The sequence below is a fragment of the Silene latifolia genome, chromosome 11, assembly GCF_048544455.1.
Source record: "Silene latifolia isolate original U9 population chromosome 11, ASM4854445v1, whole genome shotgun sequence".
NCBI lineage: Eukaryota > Viridiplantae > Streptophyta > Magnoliopsida > Caryophyllales > Caryophyllaceae > Silene > Silene latifolia.
In genome coordinates this window covers 87193698-87207698 of record NC_133536.1, presented here as the reverse complement: position 1 = coordinate 87207698, position 14001 = coordinate 87193698, and the positions used below count along the sequence as shown (strand labels likewise).

Below are 14001 nucleotides of genomic sequence, written 5' to 3'. Positions count from 1 at the left end.
AAAGCTAATAACTATCAATAAAGTGCAAGGCTCAAGTAAAATGACATGTTATAGTGCATTATCATCACGGAAATCTACCGTTCCGACTCAACCTATATGCAAAAATAAACGTGAATATTTTTTGAATTTTTGAAATTTTCTATTTTTTTTTATTTTTGAATTTTTCAATGAAATAAAAAACAATGCAAGCTGAAATAAATAAACGTGGATGCAAAACAATAAAAACAATATGCAGACATAAAAGGATGCAATACCATCCCCAAACAAAAACAGACAACGCCCTCGTTGTCCTCCAGCATACACCAGCAGATATATACAGGGGAACGGGAATATACAACCAATAAGAAAATAAAAACAATAAAATAAAAGGAGACAAAATAAAAGAGTAAGAGATACATACAAAACGCGAACTTCCCCAAACCAGCCAGAAAACTGGGGAAGTGAGTAGACCAATAGCTACCCATCAGCGTCGTTGTCCACCACCGTGAACTCCGGATCAGCCTCCTCCTCTCTCCTTCTCCGCTCCTCAGCTCGAGCTCTCTCTACTGCAACCTCTGGGTCCTCGTCCTCGTCCTCCTCCTCAGCAGACTACGGGTACCCCTCAGTTGGGTACCGGTAGAAGGAAGGGTGTGGCCATCCCTCTGGGATCGGACGGTTTCGCCTAAAGTGGTACTTGTACAGAGGGTGCAAGGTAAGAGCTAAGTCCCTCTCCATACGAGCCTGTCGCTCTGCAATCTCAAACAACAAACCGTCACGGCGCCCTTGGTCCATGACCGCGGATGCCACAAAGAGTGGAGGTGGTACTAAAGTAGCCGGTAGGACCGGCTGTGCCTGTGTCTGGTCGGTGGGAGTGGGAGTAGGAGTGGGAGTAGGGGTCGGGATGGGAGTAGCCGTGGAAGGCTGGGTACTCCCTGAAGGTGTGGATCCCTCTCCAGTCTCAAGTCTACGCTACTTCTTGGCGGCGGGTACAGTGGGAGGTGGTCGGAGTGAAAGGTGAAAAGCAGGTTGAGGTGGCAGTCGGGCGCCCCTAGCAATAGTAGGCAAGGGGTCTAGACGGGGGAGAGTGTCACAAGGTAAGTCCACAGACAAGGAACCGTCTATCTTCCATGTCTGGTATTCTGGGGTCAACCAATGCTGAGAAAGCATGGCATCCAGACTCAGAAACCTCTCTCCCTCGAGGTACTGCAAGTCACGAGGCCAAACGAGGAAGAAGGAACGGGCAAGAATGGTGGCTATGCCACCGCAAGCAATAGATCCCATCTCCTTCAGCCCCTGGGCCTGAAAGTACTGGGCGGTTAGGTAGGCAATGTTGAGGGTAAAAGGACCCTCGCAGTCAACGTTAAGGTAACCGCCCATGATGGAGAGCTCGGTGTTTGTGATGTTTTTCGGCTCCTTTCGGCCGAAGATGGTGCTCGCCATCAACCCAAGAGAATAACGGGCAGGGGGAAGGTGGACCTGGGCGAGCTTTCGCTCTGTAAAAGTGGTCTGGGCCAGGGTCCGCCAAAGCCGACGAATGACTCTCATATGGGCGGTAGTGCCGCCCGTAGAGGAAAGGCCAAGTCCGGTTAAACAACCGGAAAGACGCTGAAGAACTAGCGGGGTCAGCATCGTATGCCCCGGAGGAGAAGGTGAAGGAGCTGAGGAACTCAAGACTCAGCTCCGGAAAGGTACGACCGCTCATAGTAATGAGGCCAGTCATCCCCATGCCCCGTAGTAAAACACAAACCGACTCGTAAATGCCGAGTCTCTCAAGTGCCGGTTGATCTAAAAACCGGGAAGGTACAAACTCGCAGCCTAGGAGGTTATAGAACCTCGTATGATGTAAAGCGTTAACAAAAATTACCTGCGGATAGTCTGGGTGAGAGTCGAGGGAGGTGTCCCCTCGAACAGTAACTGTGCCAGAAGTAGAAGGAGCAGCTGAAGTGGAGGGAGCGTCGGAAGTAGAGGTAGCATTTGCTGATGTAGAACGGTAACGTCCACGACCTCGGCCCCGGCCCCTGGAACCCGAAGTAGAAGCCCGTGCAGTGACGGTGCTAGGAACTAAGGCTGCTCGAAAGGCTGCTGCAGCTGCAGGTGAGTCTGCCACAGGTGTGAAAACGGCGGCTGGAGTAGAAGTAGTGGTTGTTGTGGCCTCCACTGAAGAGAGACTAGCAGCAGTGCTAGCAGTGGTAGTGGCCGTAATGGAAGTGGCAGCCGAAACTGAGCTAGCAGCAGAGCTAGCTGGGGTAAAAACGGTACCGGCAGCTGAAACTAGGAAAACGGGTGCTGCGGTACTAACTAACGTGGAGACGGTGGTAATAGCAGGGACTACCGTCTCAGTCAAGGATGGACTAGAAGACGAGCTAGTGGAGGGAAGAGAGCTAGAATCCATCCTGTATACAAAGGGTAGGGGATATGATAAGAAAAACAGTGGCTAACAGTGGCTAAACAGCAAGAAAACCAGCATATGACAGCATGACAGTCCCCAAACAGTCGAAAAAAATTCGACTTCAGCCCAAAAATTCCCAAAATCTCAAAAATTTTTGAAAGACAACATGTAAATGACAATAAGGCAGGATAACAAGTGACCACAGCGGCAATTAAACAACGACTGATGTAGATTAACTCAAGAAAGCATGTAAACCCATTTGACAGTCGAAAAATTCGAATGAAAATCAGCCCTAATTGCGAATTTTGCGCAAAGTTCGAATTAATCATGCAATAAACATTGAGGAATGGGGATATATCATCAAGTAAAACAAAAGAAGGGCAATCAATGACAGTTATAGTCAAAAAATTCGACTAAACAGAGAATTTCGAACCCTAAGTCCAAATTACCTCATAAAAATTCGAAATAAACGAAATTAAAATGCAAAGAGGTATTAGGAATTACTTACTTGATGCTAGAGGTCCTACAAAGAACAATTAATCGACAAAAATTAAGCAAAATCGGCGATTTTTGATCGAAAATCGCGGAACCCTAAATCCTTCAATAGACCGAGTAAACCAACACGAATCAAGAGGAAAGTAGAGGGTTTATGTCGATTAATTAGCAATGAAAACAATGTAGGTGATGAATTTGAAATTAGAGCAATTAAAAATGAGGGATTTGGGGATTTTAATCGCAAAAGGGGAGAAGGGTCGAAATAAATTGGGGAAATGAATTATGAAACCAAAAATAAGGAGTTTAAAGAAAAGCTCCCTTCGTCCTTTGCGTTTTCATTCGATCGAGTGGTTTAGAACTACTCGATCGAGGACTTTGATGATCCATCTACTCGATCGAGAAGAATTCTACTCGGTCGAGAACTCCCCATATATGCTTACTCGATCGACTGAAAAAGAAGCACTCGATCGACCACATTTCACTCGATCGAGTACAAAAAGTACTCGATCGAGCTCTTTTCTCGCGTAAGCTCTTTAATTTTGTCATTCTTCCTTTGGATTTGCGTAAATATTCCCCAAACATGCATAAAAACACGTGCAAAAATATCCCAAAATACCAAATACGCATAATAATAGTCTATAGTCTTAAATCTACGCTAAAAATTGTCTAAAATCTAATTGTCCTAATTAAAAGCAATAAAAGAAATTCAACGAAAAATTCGAAAATTGTTTTTACAAGGTGTTACACGGGGCATTTCCCCGCTCACTTCCCAATGCAATTCAGTAGCCCCTTGGAGGGCTCCTGACTGGAGGACGTTATCTCAGCTACATTGATTGTCCTCTTTAACTTCCATGAGCTTGAATTTGAATCATTTAATTCTTTAGGAGGGGAATAGTTCACATCCACATTTGCGCTAACTTTCCTCATCCTTGCTCCTTTATCACCAGTTGTAGCGTCATCACTTCCAATTTGATTGACATTAATTGCACAATGCCCTTTGACAGCTTCTTCATTGCTTTCATTTGTACCTGCTGCAAGGAAAACAGACGAACTTTCCTCCTTTTTGCTCTCAATCTGAGGCGGAGGGGTAACAATAGCAGCGCAATACTCCAAATTTTCATCTACCGTGTCAATAATAGGGTCAATAGAAGAGAGGGCATTGCAAGGCTGAGCTTGCATGGGAGCCCTCCGGAATTTAGACTGATGGAATATCAGCTCCTCGTCCCACACCTGAAAAGTCAACGTCTTACCCCCGACTTCTATTACTGCACGAGCAGTAGACAAAAATGGTCTCCCTAAAATAATAGGGGTGTGTGCATCTTCGGGGATGTCTAAAACAACGAAGTCAACGGGAATAAAGAACCTCCCAATCTGAACAGGTATGTCTTCTATTATACCTAGTGGCAGTGATATGCTACGGTCGGCCATTTGAACAGTCATATTTGTGCAACTCAACTTTGTCAAACCAACTCTCTTAGCCAGAGACAACGGTAAGACACTCACGCTAGCGCCTAGATCGCATAACGCGTTATCAATCAAATGGGTACCAATATGACACGGAATTGAAAAACTACCCGGATCTGACTGTTTGGGAGGTAACTTATTTTGAAATAGGGCCGTCCCTACCTCAGTCAAAGCTGCTGTCTCATTATCAATAATATGCCTCTTACGCGTTAAACTTTCTTTCATAAATATAAGGTAAGAGGGTACCTTTGTCAGCAATTCGGTGAATGGCACAGTGACTTCTAAGCTTCTCAGAAGTTCGACAAATTTGCCGAATTGTTGATTAGCTTTAGTACTCTGAAGACGCCTCGGGAAAGGAACCGTGATGGGTATCTCGAGTCCCTTGTTTCTCTCTTCCAATGTATCAGCCGGAGCAAGCTCTGTATCCTTTGGATGCTTCTTACTTCTCGAACGAGGTCTTTCAGGTGATTTATCGCTTAATCGAGCACTAGCAGGCTCTCGATCAAGCTGCCCGTCATCTAAACTGCTCGATCGACCAAAATTCCCATTCGATCGAGTAGTTTATTCAACAATATCACTCGATCGAGTGGAAAATTCACTCGATCGAACAACTTCTCTTTCCTGTTCACTCGATCGAGTAGAAAATCCACTCAATCGAGTACTTTCATCACCAATTCTACTCGATCGACCTCCAGAAACCAGTCGATCGAGTACTTTCTTAGCCGTCAGCTCATTTCCTTTGACAGAACACTGTTCATCAGTAGTTATAGCCTTCCTCGGGTTTGATTTCAACACTTCTGGTCCCTCATATGAACGACCGCTTCTCAAATTGATTAAATTTACCGTCTCATATGGATTCTTCTCATTTTGAGTCGGTAATGGACCCTGCTTTCTTGTGGATTAATTTGTGGCTAACTGGGCAACTTGAGTTTCAAGTGCCTTAATGGATGCATCTTTCTGTTGATCACTCAGCTGCCACTGCTTTGTAAAGGACTGCAACATAGACTTAAGCTCACCTATTTCACTCACCCCTCCAGAAGATGATGCTCCGTGATTGGGAGGAGGGAAGGAAGGAGGCTTCTGAAAGCCTTGTTGATTCTTATGTGGAGGAACATACGGCTGCTGCTGGTGCGGAGGAGGGGTAGGATTTAGCCCATTTTGACTAGTCCACCTCAAATTGGGATGAACTGCCCCTTGGTTGTTGTAATAGGAACCTCCTCCTTGCCTGTATTGTTGAAAGGCAAGGACTTGTTCCTTCTCCACAAGACAGCCAACAACAGTGTGGCCATCATTGCTCCCACACCTCTCACATGTGACGGTCTCCCCTCTAGTAAGAACATGGACCGTCTGAGGCTCTCCAGCAGCATGTAACTCCAACTTGTTAAATCTAGCATTTATGGCTTCCAGCTGGGCCACAACCTGCTTATCGACTGCATGAACTGTTCTTATACTATCCCTCGGGTTTCCATACTCGGCACTGTGATTCACCATCTCTTCAATAAGGGCCCATCCCTTATCATCATCGGTATATTTCTGGAATCTCCCACTAGATGACGCATCAAGTATGGCTCTATGGTCATCATATAGCCCATTGTAGAACTGGTTAGCTATAAACCATGGGTCAAAACCATGATGAGGAATAGACCTCAACAATTTCTTGAATCGGGACCACGCCTCATATAAAGTCTCATCGGGAGCCTGCCTGAAACTGGTAATCTTAGCCCTCAACAGATTGGTGCGCTGTGGAGGGAAATATCTCTTGTAAAAGGCAAGAGCAAGAGACTCCCAATCTGTAACCCCTGCAGCTGTGCGGTCCAAATCAGTCAGCCACTCCCTGGCTGAATCGGTCAAAGAGAAAGGAAACAAAACCTCCTTAATCTTGTCTTGAGTTACCCCCTTAGTGGCGGGGATAGTAGAACAGTAGTCTGTAAAGACCTTCATGTGCTTCCTTGGGTCTTCACCTGCCACACTTCTATATAGATTTCTTTCCACCAGATTGATATAGGAAAGACGGATGTCGAATGTATTCCCATCCTCAGTCTGGAGATTGAAACCCTTTGGAATCAAGGTTGCTTTAGGCACCGAATGACTAGAAAGTTTGGGCATCTTTACTTGTTGATCGGCAGAAATAGAAATGTCTTCTGGGAAAAGATAATGATCTAGCTCTGGCTCGAAATTACTCAAGTCTTCCTTTCGTGATTTTCTCTGCAGACGGAGTCTATGCCTGAATAGTCTCTCTGGCTCTGAATCAGCTGAAACTAACTCAAACCTGTCTGACTGCGCATAAACAACACTGAAAGAAAATAAATAAGAACTGCCTCAAGGAATAAAAATTCCCTGAGACAGATAAAAATAAACGAAACAAAGACAGATAGGGCAATTGCCTCCCCGGCAACGGCGCCAAAATTTGATACGTCTATCGTGTACCTATAAAAAATAAACTAACTAAACTAACTATATAGCTAGGGAAGTCAGGTCGATCTCCACAGGGAGGCAAGATATCTGTAGATGTCCGTCTATTTGGTCACAAATGGGGGGGGGGGGGGGGTTGATTGAATTGTTTTCTAAACTACAAAGTTTAAAGGAAGAGAAGTAGAGACAAGAGCAGTAAAAGCAAGAAAATAGGATTAAACTATCAGATAGAGAAGGAACATGTCGGGAATTTGGTTTACTACGGTAGTCCAGTGACTCAGCTGTAAACAACTCAGACGAATTAATGCAAGACGGATGTGGAAAAGTCCTTTCGGTCCACTTTCTATACTAAAATACCACTAACTTAACTTTCATCCTCGTCAGGGTAGTCTACTATTCTTAGCATGCCTATTTAGTCCAATCTTTCGATCTAGGATTAATTTTAGCCAGATTAAAGAGATGACTCAGAAGCATGCACTCAACTAAGTCGATAAATTTAATTAAATTGCTATGGTGACAGAATCTCACAATTAATTCATCTATTTCATTTACTACATCGTCACATTCCTACCGCAGATCCATTAATCCCAACATGCATTAAATTTAGCTACTCATATCGCTATTAATATCAAAACTAACAATCAACAATGAATTAACAATAAACATAATGAAATAACGAATAAAATGCATAAAAGTAAATTAGGGCAAAGGAGTAAATGAAGTAAACAAGGAATTAAAGCAAACAAACGATTGATTATTATTAAGAGAAGAGAAAGGAATTACAATCGTGCGAATCCGGCGTAAAGAACAATCGAATCTGAGCAAAATAATTCCCAAAGTAAAGTTACAGTGAAGAGCAATGTAATACGCAGTAAAGTTTGATAGTAGGAAAATTAGATAATGAAAATATCCTAATAACCTAGTAAATGCGTGCTTAAATAGGAAAATAGATAAGTTTATCGAAATAAAACAACTCACGGGCTAATTAAAGCCCACGCCATCAGAAACCACTTGATCGAGTGGAATAAAACCACTCGATCGAGCAAAATTCAGGACAATCTACTCGATCGAGTAGAATAGTTACTCGATCGAGTCACCTCTCTTTTAGCACCTCTGGATCGAGTAGAAAACCACTCGATCGACCAACCATGGATACAGAAACCATTCAATCAAGTAAATAAACCACTCGATCGAGTCTTCTGTCTTCAATTCAGCTCTATCTCGTCACCGACTGCCTCATAAACCACGCCTTGACGCTTCCCAACGCAGTATCTCACTCTGGAAAATCCCGTCTCCTCTAAATGCATGCAAAAAGGACGAAAAAGGGTACGATTCCACTACTTTCGCGTTCATTTCTACAAAACGGACAAAACGAACCAAAGTAGCCAATTCGGGGCAAAATACTATATAAACAGTATAAAAATGCATGGAAATACGTGCTGAAATAGGCTAAAAAGACTATACATTAGGCACGTATCACAAGCTTATAAGGACCGGGAAGATGCTTACTTAGCCCAATGTCCACCCCTCCTTCATTTAGCTAGGCAAGGACTACTTGATCCTTCATGTCCTTTGCCTAGTTGGGCGGATAGGGAAGTCTTCTTTCCAAGTGCATCTAGGGGTGAGAGACCGGTTGACGATGAGGTTGTCGGTGATGAGGTTGTTGAAGATGAGGGCATTGTTGAAGAGGTAAATGAAGAAGAGGATGATGAAGGAAGTAAGCAAGGAAGTGAAGAGGGGAGTGGTGATGAGTCCACTTCTATTGAGGAAGATGATGACAATGATGATATGGTGGAAGACTAGCAAGCTTTGGAGGCACCTACCCTCTTGAGGTTTGTCTACTTCTTTCTTTGTTTTATTTATTTTTACCTTGATCATAGTTGGAGAGTCCTAGCAACATAGAGCACTAACACCTCGGCCCCATTGAGGTGTTCTTATTTTATTGTTCCCACATTTTGAAAATCCAAAATGACAATTTAGTTTCATGCATTGCATCTTGTGTGCATGAACTACCCCCAACTTTAAGACATTAGAAATAATGTCTATCTCGGTTTGGCGAAGTACATGCATACGCAACGGGAGGTAATCTAAATTACGCTCTCCGTCATAAACAAAAACCCATGCATCATGTAGTGTAGATTACTGTAGCTTGCATTTAGTATAGAATTCATGCATCATGCTTGCATAGTTTCCCATCATTTTGGCCATTGAGGACAATGCCCATATTAGTGTGGGGATGGGGAATTCTAACTTAACTTTTATTCAAAAACCCCAAAAAAAATCAAAAAGTTTCGAAAAATCAAAAAATTTGAAAAATTTGAAAATCCAAAAACAAGTTCATTTCCTTTGTAGTATTGATGCGTGTCATTTATATGATGTTTTATACCTCATTTTACACGCATTTCAGAGCTCATTTGTGTAGTTTAAGCTACCATTTCCCCCATTTCCGTCTACTTTCGTGTTTATGTACATTATTGCAGAAATGTGAAGAATTCAACGGAAATTGAGCTAGATCCATCCCCGAGTATCCTGCATTGCATTTGACGTGAAGTATTCACTTAAGGAACGAGCTTGGTGCGCATTTCAAGGCCCAAAAGACAAATCCACGAGACTATAGAAGTCAAGTACCAGCTAAAGCAGTCGATCGACCAGTACCCTTAGTCGATCGACCAACCCACGGGTTCCAGAAGCTACTGTACACTGCTGCTCAGTCGATCGACTTCCATGCTTAGTCGATCGACCAAGCCGCTACTTCAGACGAGAATTAAAAGACCGAGGAATAGAAAGCCCAAGGCGTATTAGGTTTTGCGAATAATGTTGCGCTATATTCTATATAACGTAACCTAGAACAGGAAGAAAGACATCTAATTTTTATTCAAGTTTAGCAGACAGTTCTTTATCAAATAATTAGGGATCTTAATATTGTTTTCGTACAAATACTTTTGCATTCGGTTTCTGGATCTCTGGCTGCAATTCCAATCGGTATTTTTCTGATAATATTTCAGTTTGCTTTATTATCGTTTTGTAGGATAGAATTGCTATTTAGTCTCCCGAAACCGATTCATCGTTTATGTTAATTGTTTGTTCTACTACTTCAAGCATGAATTCTTCTGTTTATTTCATTAATTTTATTGTCATTATCATCTCTAGTATGAGTAGCTAATTTAATCGTGCTAGGATGTAGGGGAACTATAGATTAGGCGGCGTAGAATTAACACGGCCTGAATCGCGTGTTGGTCGATCGACCACCCTAACCGGTCGATCGACTGACCACGTGAGGTTTTACCTTCGTTTTAATTGTTTTAATTCTTTATTCGACGAATCGAGTGCACACGACTAGTTGAATGTTTAGGATTTGACTGACCCATTAGATCGAGAGATAGGGACAGTTGATTGACCACCAATTAAAATGACTAAACTGTGCTGAGATCGAAAGATAGGTAAAGTTTAGATTATTAGTCACTTTTCAGGACGAGAGTCAGTATTAGTGATATTAGGGACTCATAGCGAGATCGAAAGATCCTATCTGTTAAGAGTGGACCGAGAGGACCTCTTGTTTTCCCGCCTCATGTGTTTGATTTAGACCGACTTAATTTGCTGCCGCGAAAACTATAGTGAACCGACCATCCTAGTACCCTTCTTTATATTTGATTTTAATATATTTCTTTAGTTTAATTTTTATTGTTATTAGCTATAGACCAAATCAAATCAACCCCCACACTTGTTACCTTAGACTAAATTTAGACAACTTTTAATTACATTCGCCTCCTTGTGGTTCGACCCTGTTACCACTAGCCTAGGTTAGTTTTAATAGGAAATTATAAATATTATTTTTGGTACTCAAAACGACGGGTATCAAATTTTGGCGCCGTTGCCGGGGAGGCAATTGTTCTAATTTTTAGTTGTTTTATTTAAGTCTGTTTCTTAGTTTAAGGGACATCCGTTCCTTAAACTTTTCTTATATTCTTTTTGTAGTTTCTTCTTATGCGCAGGTCACAGGGTGGTGAACTAGTACCGTTCAATCCTGAGATTGAGAAATCCTTCCGTGAGTTGAGACGATCATCAAGGGTATTACCGACAGAGGAAGAGCTGAGTACTCTGTCAAGTTACTACGAGAACGCTCTGTTCAAAGAAGATCCACCTGCATCTCCTGCTTCTACTTCTTCAGCTGAGACAGTCACATCTCCGGAAATTCCAGTCATGGCTGAAGAAGCAACTATAGCAAGTCATTCTGAGCCGATAGCTAAAAATCTATACAAGGGATTCTAATTACCTGGAGCTGATAGGAAATTCTAACCGAAGCCTTCCTATATCAACTTGGTTGAGAGAAACCAATTCGGGGGAGCAGCAAATGAAGATGCAGCCAAGCATATGGAGATATTTATTGATTATTGCTGCTCTATACCCCCGCCGACCGGTGTGACCCATGACCAGATAAAGGAGACTATGTTTATATTCTCACTCCGCGATGCTGCAAGGGAGTGGTACAGAGATCTGGATCGAGCTGCTCATGGGATCACCGACTGGAATTCTTTGGCATTGGCATTTTACAAGAAGTACTTCTCTGCCTCGAAGACGAATGCCATTAGAGCTCAGATCACGAGATTTAAACAGGGGCCTGATGAGAACTTTCATGAGGCATGGGTCCGTTTCAAGAAGCTGGTGCGAACTATTCCGCACCATGGGTTCGAAAAATGGAGTCTTTGCAATCGCTATAACGGGTCAGTGATGACGATCGAGGGCTATTTTGGATGTCATGCGACCAATGGCCGATTTGCTGAGAATATGAGAGAGACTAAGGGGTGGAAGATCATTGATGACTTAGCCACCCATAAACCTGAATATGGGAATTCGAGAGGCAATCAGAGGAGAGCTGCCGAATCTTCTTCTGTAGCTGCACTAGAAGCTCTCACGACGAGGTTTGACAAATACGAGTTGGGCGGAGCTTCTAAAGGAGGGATGTATCATGTGAATGTTGTTTCAGACGGTCCTTTCGTCTGCAAAAGGTGTGGAGCTGAGGGACATGTCTCAGAAAATTGTCCTAGTCCCTTTGAGTCTTGTGCTGCCTTTCAACACTATAGGCAGACGAACACCTATTATGAGCCTATTGTTCATCCCAACTTGAGGTGGAGTAGCCAGAATGTCTTGAATCCTACTCAACCTCTACAGCAGCAGCAACAACAAACTTATGTGCCCCCTCACAAGCAACAACAGTTTCAAAAACCTCCCTATGTGCCACAGCAGCAACAATCCCAAAATTCCGACTTTGCTAAATTGAAGAATATGTTGCAAAAGGAGTCCCAAGCTATAGAGCCCGGGATGAAACTGCTAGAGAGCCAAATCGCTCAGTTGGCTAGCAAGAATACCACTCGAGCTCCGGGGCACTTACCGACTCAAACTGATCAAAAGGAGACCCTTAATGCCATCACTTTGAGGAGCGGATCCACCCTGGAGGAGCCTGCTATGGTCGAGGACGCTGCTGAAAAAGATGAGGCGGAACCGAGTCAAAAGAAAGCTGGAACGAAAAGTGGAAAGAAAAAGGCGTCTACCAGGTATATCAGTCGATCGACTGATATACCCGGCCGATCGACTGAAGTGCGGGTTATAGGAGCTTTTGGAACTGTAGACCTTAGTCGATCGACTGAGCAAGATGGTCGATCGACTGAGGCCGCTGCTGATATTGAGCCTTTTCGTCCTCCAATGCCCGACAACTTGAGGGATCACTTATTTCGGGGTACGACAACTCCGAAAGTATTGGGGCAAGACCCGAGTGCTGATGGGTCCGTCCCGATTCCGAAGTACGACCCAATATCGATCAATGGTTCATATTTGAGACGGTCTGAAGAGGGGTCAAGCTTCAATAAGGAGAATGTAGTGGACTTCCAGCCTAAGTCCACGGATGCCGGCATGCGAGACTTAGAGGAGAGGGCTAAGTTACTTCTTACAGCCCCTTATCCAGAGAGACTAGTGCCGACAAAGGAACAGGTATCTTTCAATAAATTTGAAAATGTTGTTCGTAGTCTTAACGTACAAGTACCCTTCATTGAATTAGTGAATCAAGTGCCCGCTTACATGAAGTTTATGAAGCAATTACTTTCTAAAAAGAGGTCACTTGAAACAGTGCATACTGTCGCACTCACTGAGGAGTCATGCTCTTATTTGTCTCACACTGCACCCCATAAGCTAGAGGACCCAGGTATCTTTTCCGTTCCTTATAATATAGGTACCTTCTCAATTGAGAAAGCATTATGTGACCTAGGAGCTAGCATTAGCGTCATGCCTTTGAGTCTTGCTAGAAAGTTAAAATTGAATAGGTTTGCAGTTACAAGCATGACCGTTCAGATGGCTGACCGATCTGCGGTCCAGCCTATAGGAGTCTTAGAAGACATTCCCGTGCAAATAGGAAAGTTCTTCTTCCCTGTCGACTTCGTTGTACTTGATATGCCTGAGGATGCCCATATTCCTATCTTATTGGGTAGACCATTTCTGCACACTGCTGATGTAGTCATTGATGTTGGTTCTGGAACCCTGACCTTCAAAGTGGGGAAGCATTCTATTGTCTTCGCCCAGACAGCTAGGAAGAAAGACCCTATGTGGCCTGTCACCTGTAATGCGGTTTCTGAAAAGAAATCATACTTTGTGCTTCCTGATATGCCTGTCTCTATTCCTATTCCTGTGATAACACCTCCGCCCCAGATCGGGAGCAAAAAGGAGGAAGATTCTGTTGTTTTAGACATTGCAGGAGCTGATTTGGGGAAGGGAGAGATGCCTGTTACTCCAGCTGTGAAAGAGCAAATCGTCTCAAGAGGGAGTCTTGGATGCCTGAGCTATGGCACTGATGAGGAGCTTGAAGATGAGCCGGTCAAGGCAACGTAGCCTGATCTGGATTCCGACGAGTCCGAAGAGGTCATTGCTTGGGATGATGTCCGACGTGTTGATCCATCAAGCTCTACAGATGCTGAAGTTGAGAAAGGTGCAGCTGAGAAGATGAGCACCGTTGAGGCTACCTCTTGTAGCCAGAAGCCAACGAAGTGGGCCATTCCGTGGCCATTCTTGATCAACTACTAGTTGATCACGCGCTTTATCAAAAACTTCATTTTATTGCTTTTAAACTATTTTATTTCTTTTGTGTGCGCGAAACTTCGCATTTAATTATTTTATTTAGGATTTTTAAGTACTTTAGACTTTGCTTTGGGTTTTGTGCAAATTTTGGGCACGTATCATTGTGCACTTGCAGGTTTTTGAACCTCATTTGCTTCAGT

General features: G+C 43.3%; 1 non-coding gene across 1 annotated transcript; it reads right to left on the bottom strand.

The window, feature by feature from the left end:
- Positions 1-11320: 11320 nt before the first annotated feature.
- Positions 11321-11427, bottom strand: LOC141616130 (small nucleolar RNA R71). Its single transcript, XR_012530500.1, has one exon. It is a non-coding gene; the product is annotated as a small nucleolar RNA R71 (small nucleolar RNA).
- Between the last annotated feature and the right edge of the window lie 2574 nt (positions 11428-14001).